The sequence below is a fragment of the Caretta caretta genome, chromosome 3 (assembly GCF_965140235.1).
Source record: "Caretta caretta isolate rCarCar2 chromosome 3, rCarCar1.hap1, whole genome shotgun sequence".
NCBI lineage: Eukaryota > Metazoa > Chordata > Testudines > Cheloniidae > Caretta > Caretta caretta.
The window spans coordinates 75,951,314-75,967,253 of NC_134208.1; the positions used below are offsets into that span (position 1 = coordinate 75,951,314).

A 15,940-nucleotide genomic window follows, 5' to 3' on the forward strand; every position below is an offset into this window, starting at 1 on the left:
CACCTTAATTAGTTTACACCCAGCAAAATTAATTATACAGCAGACAGAAACAATCACAGAACCAGACAGAGACCATGCCAATAAACAATAGCAAAGTGGGAACTATAATGACAAAACAATACAGAAGTGAGGATTTCACAACTACATCTATAAAGACATAAGAGTTTCCCAGCTGTGTCTATTGATAAGTGAGTTCTTACCAGACAGAAAACTATCAACCTCAATTTCCTTTTACATCTTCTAGGCACTTCCCTTTCTCTGCAGGTGATAGGCACTATCAGGACAGGATTGTATTCCTAACAGCTCAATAGCACCTTCTTTCAATGTGACTGCTTTGGAATGTGAGGTTGTGACCGGTCGCTTCCCAGCTTATGGCTGCCTCTGTCGCTTAGCCAAAGGCCTTAGCCTAAGAACAGGGCCTCAGACTGTCACAATAAGAGAAGGACCTTACACTGGCAGACAGTGATGTTGATTCTTTCTTTTATACCTCTAACTAGCCAAGTGATAAGAATACACCTAAATTCTTAAAGTACAGGCCTTTACAGACAGGCCTGAATATCTATATCCTAACAAGAGCCACTCCATGGAAGCTACTTTGTGACAGATGTCAGTCACCTTGCTCAGTGCCTTTGTGGAAGGCATTCACACATTATGATGATGAGCGTGGTATCAAAATCTGAAGAGAAAAGAAGAGAATGAAGCTTTCTGTGCTCCCAACATTTCCTCCCTAGTTGGGCAGGAAGGGAAAGGACTGGATGATCCACACAGCACCAGGGATGGTCTAGGTTTCCTGCCCTGTTTCAACGCAGTGGGTTGGACTTGATGATCTCCTTTCACCCATACATTTCTATGATACTATGTAAGAAATCTGTCTTTACAGTTTATTATTATTATCATGCGATACTGCCAGGCTAGCTTCTTTTCCAGGTGCCAGAGCTTTTTTAGGCAGATGTGATCTGGGAGCCTTTCTGAGTCGAGGCCCACGCTGTCCATTCAGCCCTCCCAAACATTTCCAAAATGGCAACTGCTCTGGTCAGGCAACTGGCCTCTGTCTCATGATAAAGTAGCTGCTATTGACTGTTTTTAGGCCCCTGGCATAGAGGGCACATGCCCATCCACCTATTTTTTCCCCTCTCCTCATTTGCTCCAACCACATTCACCAGCTCAAAATGGCAGCATCCACAGCCTCTACTCCACCCAACCTCCTGCAGCAGGTTCTAATCATGAAAATGTTCATTTGTGTGAAATGCAAAAGCATATTGAGATAGTGGTTACAGGAAAAGAAATCTGGTTAGTGTTCTCAGTTTACAGGATGTAGACATGGAGACTGGATGCCCATAAAGGGACAAGGATTAAAGCTCCACTCTGAGGTATAAATGCCCTGTAACATGAATTATTACAGGAGAAGAGCTTTACCGTAGTGATAGCAAAACTCTTAATGTCCTTTGACAGGTTTGCATAGAGAAAAACTGGGAACAGTGCATGCTTCACACAATCATTGCAGAACCCTCAGTATTTTTCTCTACACTTTCACCATGTCTTCAGGGAAGATAAAGCAGAATCTCAGGCTACGAAATTGCTCTATTTTTGTCCAGACATTCTGAGGGATAGCTGCATGGTCATCCCCACCTCCCCCCAGGTATAGTTCACTACTTCCTTCCACTCCTGCAGCATGTCTGGGGGCGGGGACCATCTTAGCACATAACTTTACAATATATTTCACTGGTCTGCCCTTTGGTTTTTTTAATAAGGCCATTCTCTGCTTCCTCATCACCCACCTCAGTGTAACAACATCAAGAGTGAGGACAGCCTAACGGGGATGTAGAGGGGATTTCTACCCAGCTTACACCAGATCTCACCTGCCGATCACTTCCAAGGCACAGCAAAATTCTGAAATTTGGATTCTTTGACCATGGGATGGTGTTCCATGAAGGAGGAGTGCTGGGCAGAGATGGGCTCCATCTTACGAAGAGAGGGAAGAGCATCTTTGCCAGCAGGCTGGCTAACCTAGTGAGGAGGGCTTTAAACTAGGTTCACCGGGGGAAGGAGACCAAAGCCCTGAGGTAAGTGGGAAAGCGGGATACCGGGAGGAAGCACAGGCAGGAATGTCTGTGAGGGGAGGGCTCCTGCCTCATACTGGGAATGAGGGGCGATCAACAGGTTATCTCAAGTGCTTATATACAAATGCACAAAGCCTTGGAAACAAGCAGGGAGAACTGGAGGTCCTGGTGATGTCAAGGAACTATGACGTGATCGGAATAACAGAGACTTGGTGGGATAACTCACATGACTGGAGTACTGTCATGAATGGTTATAAACTGTTCAGGAAGGACAGGCAGGGCAGAAAAGGTGGGGGAGTAGCACTGTATGTAAGGGAGCAGTATGACTGCTCAGAGCTCCAGTACGAAACTGCAGAAAAACCTGAGTGTCTCTGGATTAAGTTTAGAAGTGTGTGCAACAAGAGTGATGTAGTGGTGGGAGTCTGCTATAGACCGCCGGACCAGGGGGATGAGGTAGATGAGGCTTTCTTCCGGCAGCTCACGGAAGCAACTAGATCGCATGCCCTGATTCTCATGGGTGACTTTAATTTTCCTGATATCTGCTGGGAGAGCAATACAGCGGTGCATAGACAATCCAGGAAGTTTTTGGAAAGCGTAGGGGACAATTTCCTGGCGCAAGTGCTAGAGGAGCCAACTAGGGGGGGCGCTTTTCTTGACCTGCTGCTCACAAACCGGGTAGAATTAGTGGCGGAAGCAAAAGTGGATCGGAATCTGGGAGGCAGTGACCATGAGTTGGTTGAGTTCAGGATCCTGACGCAGGGAAGAAAGGTAAGCAGCAGGATACGAACCCTGGACTTCAGGAAAGCAGACTTCGACTCCCTCAGGGAACGGATGGCCAGGATCCACTGGGGGACTAACTTGAAGGGGAAAGGAGTCCAGGAGAGCTGGCTGTATTTCAAGGAATCCCTGTTGAGGTTACAGGGACAAACCATCCCGATGAGTCGAAAGAATAGTAAATATGGCAGGCGACCAGCTTGGCTTAATGGTGAAATCCTAGCGGATCTTAAACATAAAAAAGAGGCTTACAAGAAGTGGAAGATTGGACATATGACCAGGGAAGAGTATAAAAATATTGCTCGGGCATGTAGGAATGATATCAGGAGGGCCAAATCGCACCTAGAGCTGCAGCTAGCCAGAGATGTCAAGAGTAACAAGAAGGGTTTCTTCAGGTATGTTGGCAACAAGAAGAAAGCCAAGGAAAGTGTGGGCCCCTTACTGAATGAGGGAGGCAACCTAGTGACAGAGGATGTTGAAAAAGCTAATGTACTCAATGCTTTTTTTGCCTCTGTTTTCACTAACAAGGTCAGCTCCCAGACTGCTGCGCTGGGCATCGCAAAATGGGGAAGAGATGGCCAGCCCTCTGTGGAGATAGAGGTGGTTAGGGACTATTTAGAAAAGCTGGACGTGCACAAGTCCATGGGGCCGGACGAGTTGCATCCGAGAGTGCTGAAGGAATTGGCGGCTGTGATTGCAGAGCCATTGGCCATTATCTTTGAAAACTCGTGGCGAACGGGGGAAGTCCCGGATGACTGGAAAAAGGCTAATGTAGTGCCAATCTTTAAAAAAGGGAAGAAGGAGGATCCTGGGAACTACAGGCCAGTCAGCCTCACCTCAGTCCCTGGAAAAATCATGGAGCAGGTCCTCAAAGAATCAATCCTGAAGCACTTGCATGAGAGGAAAGTGATCAGAAACAGCCAGCATGGATTCACCAAGGGAAGGTCATGCCTGACTAATCTAATCGCCTTTTATGATGAGATTACTGGTTCTGTGGATGAAGGGAAAGCAGTGGATGTATCGTTTCTTGACTTTAGCAAAGCTTTTGACACGGTCTCCCACAGTATTCTTGTCAGCAAGTTAAGGAAGTATGGGCTGGAAGAATACACTATAAGGTGGGTAGAAAGCTGGCTAGATTGTCGGGCTCAACGGGTAGTTATCAATGGTTCCATGTCTAGTTGGCAGCCGGTATCAAGTGGAGTGCCCCAAGGGTCGGTCCTGGGGCCGGTTTTGTTCAATATCTTCATAAATGATCTGGAGGATGGTGTGGATTGCACTCTCAGCAAATTTGCGGATGATACTAAACTAGGAGGAGTGGTAGATACTCTGGAGGGGAGGGATAGGATACAGAAGGACCTAGACAAATTGGAGGATTGGGCCAAAAGAAATCTGATGAGGTTCACTAAGGATAAGTGCAGGGTCCTACACTTAGGACAGAAGAACCCAATGCACAGCTACAGACTAGGGACCGAATGGCTAGGCAGCAGTTCTGCGGAAAAGGACCTAGGGGTGACAGTGGATGAGAAGCTGGATATGAGTCAGCAGTGTGCCCTTGTTGCCAAGAAGGCCAATGGCATTTTGGGATGTATAAGTAGGGGCATAGCGAGCAGATCGAGGGACGTGATCGTTCCCCTCTATTCAACATTGGTGAGGCCTCATCTGGAGTACTGTGTCCAGTTTTGGGCCCCACACTTCAAGAAGGATGTGGATAAATTGGAGAGAGTCCAGCGAAGGGCAACAAAAATGATTAGGGGTCTGGAACACATGAGTTATGAGGAGAGGCTGAGGGAGCTGGGATTGTTTAGCCTGCAGAAGAGAAGAATGAGGGGGGATTTGATAGCTGCTTTCAACTACCTGAAAGGGGGTTCCAAAGAGGATGGCTCTAGACTGTTCTCAATGGTAGCAGATGACAGAACGAGGAGTAATGGTCTCAAGTTGCAGTGGGGGAGGTTTAGATTGGATATTAGGAAAAACTTTTTCACTAAGAGGGTGGTGAAACACTGGAATGCGTTACCTAGGGAGGTGGTAGAATCTCCTTCCTTAGAGGTTTTTAAGGTCAGGCTTGACAAAGCCCTGGCTGGGATGATTTAACTGGGATTTGGTCCTGCTTCGAGCAGGGGGTTGGACTAGATGACCTTCTGGGGTCCCTTCCAACCCTTATATTCTATGATTCTATGATTCTATGAAAACTGAAAGCCAGATTGTGAACATAATTTCTGATCCACTACCCACACCAACACCTATAGAGACTCCAAGGCACAACAGCAAAGCCAAAGACTGCACAGACAAAAATCCCAATACAGCTTTCCTCTCTGCTCACACCACTTACCATCTCAGAAGTCCCTCCAACCCCAAGACTGGGAAGAATCTCAGAGAGGGGGAGTCAGAAATGCATATAAAAATGCTAGCCTTGCTTCTCTGGAATATGAGCCATCACCACTTGTGGTTTTTTGTACTCCCACAGCTCACAGCACCTGCACTACCCCGACTCTCAAGGACAGGGCTTTTATCAATGGCTTAGCAGCTGGCTATCCTGAGAAGGAGAAAAAGCAAAACTTGTGATGAAATGTTCATTGATGTCATTTCAGAGTTTTCAGAAAACCCGAAAGTAGCGGAGAGGTGAAGGCCGTACATGAGGACAGAGAGGGAGACAGACAGAGCTCTCCAGAGAGCTCCTGGTGTGGCCAAGGACAGTATTGCCATGGCAAAAAGGCAGTATTGAAAACAACGGGGAGGTGCAGAGGCAACTGCTTGAGGCAACACAGAGCCAGAGTGCCCTGTTGCAGCATATGTTGCTGTTAGGGCAGCAGACCATGCAGTGCTGTGAACCAACAACCAGACACGTCATGCAGCCCCTGGACAATACAGACTACTAGGACCAGCAGCAACCCTTACCACTGTGCCTCCACAGCACTGCTCTCAGAAGCCTAGGTAATGTAAGAATTGCCAGAATGTTGCACTTCCCACCACCCATAAACAACACTGAACAGCTCACAATCCCATCCCCTCCCCTTCACTCCCCACCCACCCACACCTATCCTCTATGGGTTAACAGCTGGATGTACAGCTGCCAAGTTTCAGGCTTGAAAGTCAAAATAAGAGCAATAGCATCCCTGATAATATTGCCCCCGCTGTTTCCGTTTTCTGCTGGATGCCTTGCTGGCTGCTCAAGCCACTGAGCAAGTCTCTGTGCCTCAGCCTTCCACCCATTGCTAAGGCTTTCTCCTTACTCTCACAAATGTAAGAGAGCTGCGTTAAGTGGTGGGACCTGAAGACATCCCGGGGTGGATTGGCGATCAGTCGGCAGGGTGGCCAACAGTGAGGTGCAGTGGACAGCCAGCAGGGCAGCCGGCAAGGTGGTTGGCCAGCAGGGTGGCCAGTGGAGAGGCGCTGCGCACCAATTGGCCAGCAGGATGGTCATGGAAAGGAGCAGCAAGCGAGTGCCCAGTCAGCGGAGCAAGTAGGTTGTCTTCTTACCCCTCCTTCCACTTAGGGTGGGAGGTGAACTCTACAGATGCACCTCTGAACTCTGGGCCTGTACTGGCCAAGAACAACAATTGTGAGTGGGGTGCAGAGAAGGGACAGGCACATTAAAGGGACTTTTGGTTGCTGGACTTAAGAACCTGAGGCAAAAGTGAACTACCCAATGTATTTGGGCTTTTGCTCATGGTTTTATGTTTATGAATCCTGCTTGCGGCATTTTCCCAAATTAATGACTTCCTGCCTTTTATTAAAAGTTTCTTTCCTACTCTCAGACTCTGTGCTTGCAAGAAGGGAAGTATTGCCTCTCAGAGGCACCCGGTGGTGGTGTGTAAATGTCCTAGGTTACTGGGTGGGGGCTCGAGCCGGATTTGTGTTGTATTGTTGAAGAGGAACCCCTAGATGCTGAACCCTGCCCTTGTTGCTACCAAATCCAGTGGGCAGAAGGGTTACACAAATATTATGCAAAATACAGTACGCTGCTATAATCTTTTACATGGATGTTTCCTGCTGCTTCCAGCCTATTCCACAGACAGTGCCACCTTCTTTTCAAACAGCCAAATGTACACGCCACCGTCACTCTGCAGCTACTGAGACGATAGTTAAACAGTTCCTCCCTGCTGTCCAAGTGGCCTGTGAATGGCTTCGTTAACCAGGAAATAAACTGGAGAATAAACTGGGTCTTCCAGGGTTACCGGAGCAATCTCCACAGCATTAATATCCATAGTGTTTCTGGGGCAAACAGTCCTTTTTCCATTAAGGTAAATAGAGCTGAGTTCCAAAAGATCCTAGCATCATGGGCCCTTCCAAATCATCCTGCATTTGTGTCCATAAACCTGCCCCAGTCATCAACCAGCCCTTGAGGCACGACAGACAAATACCCGTTTCTGTTTATAAATTCTGAGCCCTGATTGGTGTGCGGGACAAATAATAGACACCTGGGTCCCATCAACTGCCTCAATACAGCTTGAGACCCTCATGCATGCAAAGCCGTCAATATTCTCCTGAGCATTACCCAGCTTTATAACTCACTGCAACAGGACCTTTTCCATGGCATCACACACCTTCATGACAATAGCCTGAATGGTCAATCTCCCCACGCTGAACTGGTTCAGTATGGAGCTGTAGCATTCAGGGTCAGCCAGCTTCCAGATGGCAATGGTGAGCGTGGGGCACAGCATGTTTGTATGCTGCCGCTCCAGCTTCAGAGTTAGTTCAACGCATATCTTTAAAAGGGCTGCCTTCCCCATCCCGAAATTCTCTTGACACTGCTAGTCATTCCAGGTCTGCACAACAATCGTTTCCCACCACTCTGTGCTGGCTTCCTGAGCCCAGAAATGGCACTGCACAGTGTGAAAATGATCCTGAATGATCAATTGCTCAGGGTCTCCCTCTTCTTCCTCGTCCCGCTTCTGCCTTTGAAGGCTCTCCCACTGCTGCTGCCACATTATCTCCTTAGTGGTGTGGTGGGCAGAGTTCCAACCCGAATTCATCCAGCTTTGAGTGCAAAATACAGACCAAGCAGCCTCTGCATATGCCCAGTTGCCAGCATAGCAGCACAGCGCTTTGGTGGGGCCGTACTGACCAACAGCAATTCAAAAATGACACTAGCACATCAAGAAAGAATAAATGGGGCAGAGCCACTGGAAACATGGGATTTTTTTTTTAATTTGTACCCACCTGGCTTCTGCTATGCATATCACAGTGTACAGTGAGAAAAATTCCAGCATGCACACTGCAGGCAGACAACTAAAGGCCACACATTTAGTAGACAGGAAGCCGCCGCCATGTGTACGTCATGCACATTGAAAGAGGGAGCACCATCCCATTTGCATGCTATTAGTGCGGCTTTAGTATTGAGCATTACCTCAAAGAAATGAGAATTAAAGCCCCCCATGTAGACAAGCACTTACTCCTTTTTCCTAGGCATGTAAGGTACACCAATTTAGACACCCTTACATGTTGGGGAGTGGGTGGCAGCAGGGAGTTTAAATTAAACCAGCTTCCACATCACCTCCGAAACTGACCCACTGTCTTTGTTTTCAAATCTAGAGTTTCTAAACTGTCGATCCAATTCATCCCTACATCTAGGTTGAAATTGGTCTCCTTCACTGAAATCAGTTACCTGATTACACTTCAAAGGGACTTTTGAAAGTTTATGAATGTAATGTTTCTTAAATTTAACAGGCACCTGTGAGGAGGAAAACTTTATATTCTGTTTTAACTGAGAAGGGCCCCAGGCACCTGGGTTTAAGAAGTGGTGTGACAAGAAATGAACATTGAATTTCCTTGACATATGCACAAGTGACACCTCAAATAAGTAGTAGAGCTTCATGAATTTAGCATAATCCTCATCCACAGCTGTAGACCCTACACTTGACAGTTCCAGAGTTGAACTGTGCCATGCTGGATAACACAATACAATGCCAGTACTATTCGTGTATTTTATTTTCAATCAGGAGAGAAAAAAAATCTCTTATTTCTCACTGCTTCCTTTTCATCAAAAGAGATTTTACTTCCTCATGGTTATATCTGATGTTTAAAATTTTGCCACGATTATCTTAAAAAACCCAACACACGGGGACACAGGAGGAAAAATGGAGAGATACAGAACAAAAGTGACGTGCTGGACTCAGTTTTCGAACATGGATGCCTGAATAAGACATCCATATCCAGAATCTGAAGCTAGATTCTGGCATGGTGTACAACGCATATAGTTTCCACTGATGTCAATGGGAACTATGCTTGTGCATATGAGGTCAGAATTTGGCCCCAAAGTACTTAAATCTATATTTACCTGTGTAAGATTTTGCTCCAGAGTACTGATCTAAGTATCCAGATGTAGGATTTGTGGGCCCTGTTAAAGTACTCATGTTTACTACAAGGTGCTCCCTTTTCAAAAAGGATTTAGTAAAATCTTCATTTTTTCTCACTCTCTTTACCTAAAGTATTTTTCAAAAGCTATATTTACAAGGCCCTCTTCTCTATTCTCATTCTTTTTGATCCATTCACCTCTTTTGATGCAAGTGATCAATCCCTGCTTCTCTCTTCCCAAGACTTCAGAGACTCTCTGCTCTCCTGTCACTCCAATCATCAAACTGTATGCTTCGTGGCTCAACTTCTTCCCTCCTCTCTAGCCATATTCCCCAGTTCTTTGTCCTCTGCTTTCTTCTGTTTCCCTCTAGATGCTATCCTTAGGTGACATCTATTCACATCACTAGTCGGCTGACTCACAACCCTGCTTCTCTGACCTCATCCCTTCGGTTATGTCTCTGGGATGTAGCTATGTTACAATTTAGAAATGTAAAGGTGCAGTACATGGAAAACTAAGTAGCTTGGCTGTGTGGAGAGGCAGCTGCCATTTTGGAAAGCGGGATTAGTTCAACATGCTACAGAAGAGACATGTGATCTGTCACCGAGGGCTTTTCTTGATTTGTTGCTTCCCTTAATCTAAAATAAAAATAATTCAAACTGAAAGTATATGATTGTTCTTTCTGTTTAAAAAATAGAATAGTTTCCTATAGTTCACTGTTTAATACCCTTCCTAGATGTCCCATCTCCAGTTCAAACTCAACATGGCAAAAAGTGAATTCCCTATCTTTCCTTCCTCTTGCTTTTCTGTCATTGTGGACAACCCTCCCACTCAGCTAAGCTAGTAACACACGTGTCATATTGGACTCCTTTATTATTATTTGTATTTCAGTAGTGCCTACAGGTCCCCAGTCAAGGATCAGAGTCCCATTGAGCTAGGCGTTGTACATACACAATGAAAAGACAATCCCTTACCTAAAGAGCTCTAGTCTAGTCTTACATTTTAAAACTCTTTCCCCCACCCCCACCCCCACCCCCATCCCATGTACAAGGCTGTCACTGAACACTGACAGTTCTTCATGTTCAACATTCATTGTTTTCTCTACAAAAGGTTCATCAATGCATTGGTCGTCTCTCATATTGTTTAATGCAACTTCCTCTCCGGCCTTCCAGTCTGTTTCAAAGAGTGTATCAAACCTCAGACTCTCTCTTACCCTAAGTCATTGGTATTTACATTGTAGATGTTTAAATTCAGAAATATACTGACAGTTCTGTTGTAGTGATACATGAATCTCAAAGACTCAGCAGTTTAACTTTTGGGTGCTTGTCACAGGATGCACTCACCGCTGAGGGCACCTTCTACTGTTTAGCTCTGACCATCCATTGCACCCTCCCTGGCAGTGTCTCTCCCATTGTCCTTTTACCCTGTAGACCCCTCTCACTCCAGGAACTGGCTCCTCCCTCCAGCCAGGTCACTATACATGTTCCCACCTTCCAGGGTTTCAAAGTCCTTCTTGACAAATGGGCTCAGGCAGCTTTCCTGCTCATTGCCCTGCCGGTGCCACTTCATCGGCGACTGGTAGGGGGACCCAGACCCACACTCTACTCCGGGTCCCAGCTCAGGGGCACTCTCATCAGCAGCCCAGGTTTGACCTACCCCATACCTCGTTGCTCTTTCCCCTGAGTCTCCCCCTTCTCTGGGCTTGCCAAGCCACATTCCTCCTCCCAAGGAATAATTGTAGACTATTTGCTGCAAGCCCCAGATACACCCCCCTTTTCCCAAGGAGTGACTGAGGACTCCTTCCCTCCAGCCCCCTTCTGTTGCCAGCTTCCTGGTTTATGTAGGTTGCCTCCTCTTCCTGCCCAGCTGAGCCTGTTCTACTCAAATCCCTGCTCCCTGTCTCCTTCTCCAAGTGCAGCCTGGGCAGTTAATTGGCCCACTTTGCCATCTTAACCCTTCCGGCCCTGTGTGGGGTGAGCACCCCATCACAGTACTGAATCTCTTTTGCCTGATTTTCAAAACTTGCTGAGAATCCACAGCTCCTTCTGACTTCAGTTAGAGTTGTGGGTGCTCTGCAACTTTGAAAAAAATCTGATCAATAGATTCTACAAATTTCAGAAAGAAATATCAAACAGCCAAGTTCTCTTGTGAAATTTTCAATACTTTCCTCTTCCACCTGGGCTAGAAACACCAGAAAGGGCAGCCTTTCTCCCCATATTCTGGAATTTTTGGCTCTAGTAAGAATCAAAATGTGTAAATGGGGTGTGAAAAATGAAAAATAGATGCATTTTTTAACATTAACCAAACTTACTGAAACCTCAAAAAAATCCATTTGGGATTGTTCTGAATGAAGGTTCAAGATGGTTTCTGTTTTAGCCCAAGTGCTTTCTTCATCCCTGTGCAGCTGAGGGAATTCAAAAGCACCTAACACGCGGTTGGTGATATGATATAATGCTGATTTATAATAATTGCATATTACTCAGTGTAAGGTTAGTTGTGACTCACTTGTCCAAAGCAGAGTCCAGTTACTCCTTTGGGGAAAAGGGTAAATCCACTTAATTTTGGCCAAGATTTGTCTGTGTGTGTGATCAGTTCCCACAAGAATGGTCGAGAAAACAATGTGGTCGGCTGGAAAATAAATGCTTGCTCCCAAGCCCACTGAAGTCAACGGGTATTTTTCCATTACTATCAATAGATGTTGGATCAGGCCCTAAATGAGGTGTCCGCTTTAAGATGCTTCCTGTCTAATAAAACATAGGCACACCATGTGACTCTGATGGCAGAATTTGGCCCTAAATCATCCTGTCACATCAGCTACACAGAGAAGTGCAATAATTCAAGTGGGTTATGACAGTCTGTTAAAGTGTGAGATAGCTCCTTTAAAAGGAAAAGAAAGCTACTAACCAGCGGTGTCAAAAAATCAGGTGATGAAAGAGAATGATCATGGAGAGTTTTTCACTCAGTTCTACAGCAACAAACTCTCCCAATCACAGAAGAGGACACCAGTATTCTAAGCACTTCTTTTTGTACATGATAAGTTGCCTCATGTAGTATAATCTTATTATTCAAAATCATTGCCTGAGGGAGCTCAGATACCATCGCAATTAGTGCATTATAAATATATAGATAGGTCAATTGATACCTTACCTACATCACAGTATTGATTTAGAAGTATATTTAAAACACTGAGATTCCCCCTTATGAAAAGATCCCCTACAGACATACGAAGTATTATTCAATATTAGGGTTTCCTTTATTTCACTGAATGCCACTACTAACACAATAGGTGAGGTTGTAAAACACTTTCAGTTTCAACTCTTTGTTTTGATATCCTTACAACTAATTTTTTAAGTTGGCTTTTCTGTTTTTGGTCTTTTCTGAAAAGAACATGAGATAAAAAGAATGAGGAGTACTTGTGGCACCTTAGAGATGAACAAATTTATTTGAGCATAAGCTTTCGTGGGCTAAAACCCACTTTATCGGATGCATGAAGAGGAAAATACAGTAGGAAGATATATATATATATATATATGTACACAGATAACATGAAAAAATGGGTGTTGCCATACACACTAAAACAAGAGTGATCAATTAAGGTGAGCTATTATCAGCAGGAGAAAAAAAACCTTTTGTAGTGATAATCATAGAATATCAGGGTTGGAAGGACCTCAGGAGGTCATCTAGTCCAACCCCCTGCTCAAAGCAGGACCAATCCCCAACTAAATCATCCCAGCCAGGGCTTTGTCAAGCCTGACCTTAAAAACTTCTGAGGAAGGAGATTCCACCACCTCCCTAGGTAACGCATTCCAGTGTTTCACCACTCCTAGTGAAAAGGTTTTTCCAAATATCCAACCTAAACCTCCCCCACTGCAACTTGAGACCATTACTCCTCGTTCTGTCATCTGCTACCACTGAGAACAGTCTAGATCCATCCTCTTTGGAACCCCCTTTCAGGTAGTTGAAAGCAGCTATCAAATCCCCCCTCATTCTTCTCTTCCACAGACTAAACAATCCCAGTTCCCTCAGCCTCTCCTCATAAGTCATGTGTTCCAGTCCCCTAACCATTTTTTTGCCCTAAGCAGGATGTTTTCCAATTTTTCCACATCCTTCTTGTAGTGTATGGCCCAAAACTGGACACAGTACTCCAGATGAGGCCTCACCAAACTCGAATAGAGGGGAACGATCACGTCCCTCGATCTGCTGGCAATGTCCCTACTTATACATTCCAAAATGCCATTGGCTTTCTTGGCAACAATGGCACACTGTTGACTCATATCCAGCGTCTTGTTCACTGTAACCCCTACGTCCTGTACTGCAGAACTACTGCCGAGGCATTTGGTCCCTAGTCTGTAGCTGTGCATGGGATTCTTCCATCCTAAGTGCAGGACTCTGCACTTGTCCTTGTTGAACCTCATCAGATTTCTTTTGGCCCAATCCTCTAATTTGTCTAGGTCCCTCTGTATCCTATCCCTACCCTCCAGCTTATCTACCTCTCCTCCCAGTTTAGTGTCATCTGCAAACTTGCTGAGGGTGCAATCCACACCATCCTCCAGATCATTTATGAAGATATTGAACAAAACCGGCCCGAGGACCGACCCCTGGGGCACTCCACTTAATACCGGCTGCCAACTAGACATGGAACCATTGATCACTACCCATTGAGCCCGACAATCTAGCCAGGTTTCTATCCATCTTATAGTCCATTCATCCAGCCCATACTTCTTTAACTTACTGGCAAGAATACTGTGGGAGGCCGTGTCAAAAGCTTTGCTAAAGTCAAGGAACAACACGTCCACTGCTTTCCCCTCATCCACAGAGCCAGTTATTACGTCATAGAAGGCAATTAGATTAGTCAGGCATGACTTGCCCTTGGTGAATCCATGCTGACTGTTCCTGATCACTTTCCTCTCCTCTAAGGGCTTCAGAATTGATTCGTCGAGGACCTGCTCCATGATTTTTCCAGGGACTGAGGTAAGGCTGACTGGCCTGTAGTTCTCTGGATCCTCCTTCTTCCCTTTTTTAAAGATGGGCACTACATTAGCCTTTTTCCAGTCATCTCGGACCTCCCCTGATCGCAATGAGTTTTCAAAGATAATGGCCAATGGCTCTGCAATCACATCCGCCAACTTCTTTAGCACTCTCGGATGCAGTGCATCTGGCCCCATGGGCTTGTGCTCACCCAGCTTTTTCTAAATAGTCCCAAACCACTTCTTTCTTCCAAGAGGGCTGGTCACCTCCTCCCCATGTTGTGCTGCCCAGTGCAGCTGTCTGGGAGCTGACCTTGTTCGTGAAGACAGAGGCAAAAAAAAAGCATTGAGTACATTAATGTTTTCCACATCCTCTGTCACTAGGTTGCCTCTCTCATTCAGTAAGGGGCCCACACTTTCCTTGACTTTCTTCTTGTTGCTAACATACTTGAAAAAACCCTTCTTGTTACTCTTAACATCTCTTGCTAGAGGCAACTCCAGGTGTGATTTGGCCTTCCTGTTTTCACTCCTGCATGCCCAAGCAATATTTGTATACTCTTCCCTGGTCATTTGTCCAATCTTCCACTTCTTGTAAGCTTCTTTTTTGTGTTTAAGATCAGCGAGGATTTCACTGTGAAGCCAAGCTGGTTGCCTGCCATATTTACTATTCCTTCTACACATTGGGATGGTTTGTCCCTGTAACCTCAATAAGGCTTCTTTAAAATACAGCCAGCTCTCCTAGACTCCTTTCCCCCTCATGTTATTCTCCCAGGGGATCCTGTCCATCAGTTCCCTGAGGTTGTCAAAGTCTGCTTTTCTGAAGTCCAGGGTCCGTATTCTGCTGCTCTCCTTTCTTCCTTGTGTCAGGATCCTGAACTTGACCATCTCATGGTCACTGTCTCCCAGGTTCCCATCCACTTTTGCTTCCCCTACTAATTCGTCCCGGTTTGTGAGCAGCAGGTCAAGAAGAGCTCTGCCCCTAGTTGGTTCCTCCAGCACTCGCACCAGGAAATTGTTCCCTACACTTTCCAAAAACTTCCTGGATTGTCTGTGCACCGCTGTATTGCTCTCCCAGCAGATATCAGGGTGATTGAAGTCTCCCATAAGAACCAGGGCCTGCAATCTAGTAACTTGCGTTAGTTGCCGGAAGAAAGCCTCGTCCACCTCATCCCCTTGGTCCGGTGATCGATAGCAGACTCCCACCACAACATCACCCTTGCTGCTCACGCTTCTAAACTTAATCCAGAGACACTCAAGTTTTTCTGCAGTTTCATACCAGAGCTCTGAGCAGTCATACTGCTCTCTTACATACAATGCAACTCCCCCACCTTTTCTGCCCTGCCTGTCCTTCCTGAACAGTTTATATCCATCCATGACAGTGCTCCAGTCAGGTGAGTTATCCCACCAAGTCTCTGTTATTCCAATCACATCATAATTCCTTAACTGTGCCAGGACTTCCAGTTCTCCCTGCTTGTTTCCCAGGCTTCTTGCATTTGTGTATAGGCACTTGAGATAACTTGCTGTTTGTCCTGCTTTCTTAGTATGAGGCAGGAGCCCTCCCCTTTCACGCTTTCCTGCTCGTGCTTCCTCCCGGTATCCCACATCCCCACTTACCTCAGGGCTTTGGTCTCCTTCCCCCTGTGAACCTAATTTAAAGCCCTCCTCACTGGGTTAGCCAGACTGCTTGCAAAGATGCTCTTCCCTCTCTTCATTAGGTGGAGCCCGTCTCTGCCTAGCACTCCTCCTTCTTGGAACACCATCCCATGGTCAAAGAATCCAAAGCCTTCTCTCCAACACCACCTGCGTAGCCATTCATTGACTTCCACAATTCAACAGTCTCTACCCCG

The 15,940-nt window shown here is 45.9% G+C and overlaps 1 long non-coding RNA gene across 2 annotated transcripts in view; it reads right to left on the reverse strand.

The window, feature by feature from the left end:
- LOC125634347 (uncharacterized) overlaps positions 1 to 15,940 on the reverse strand; it is a 67,019-nt gene that overhangs the window by 37,965 nt on the left and 13,114 nt on the right. The gene's annotated exons all lie outside the window — the stretch shown is intronic.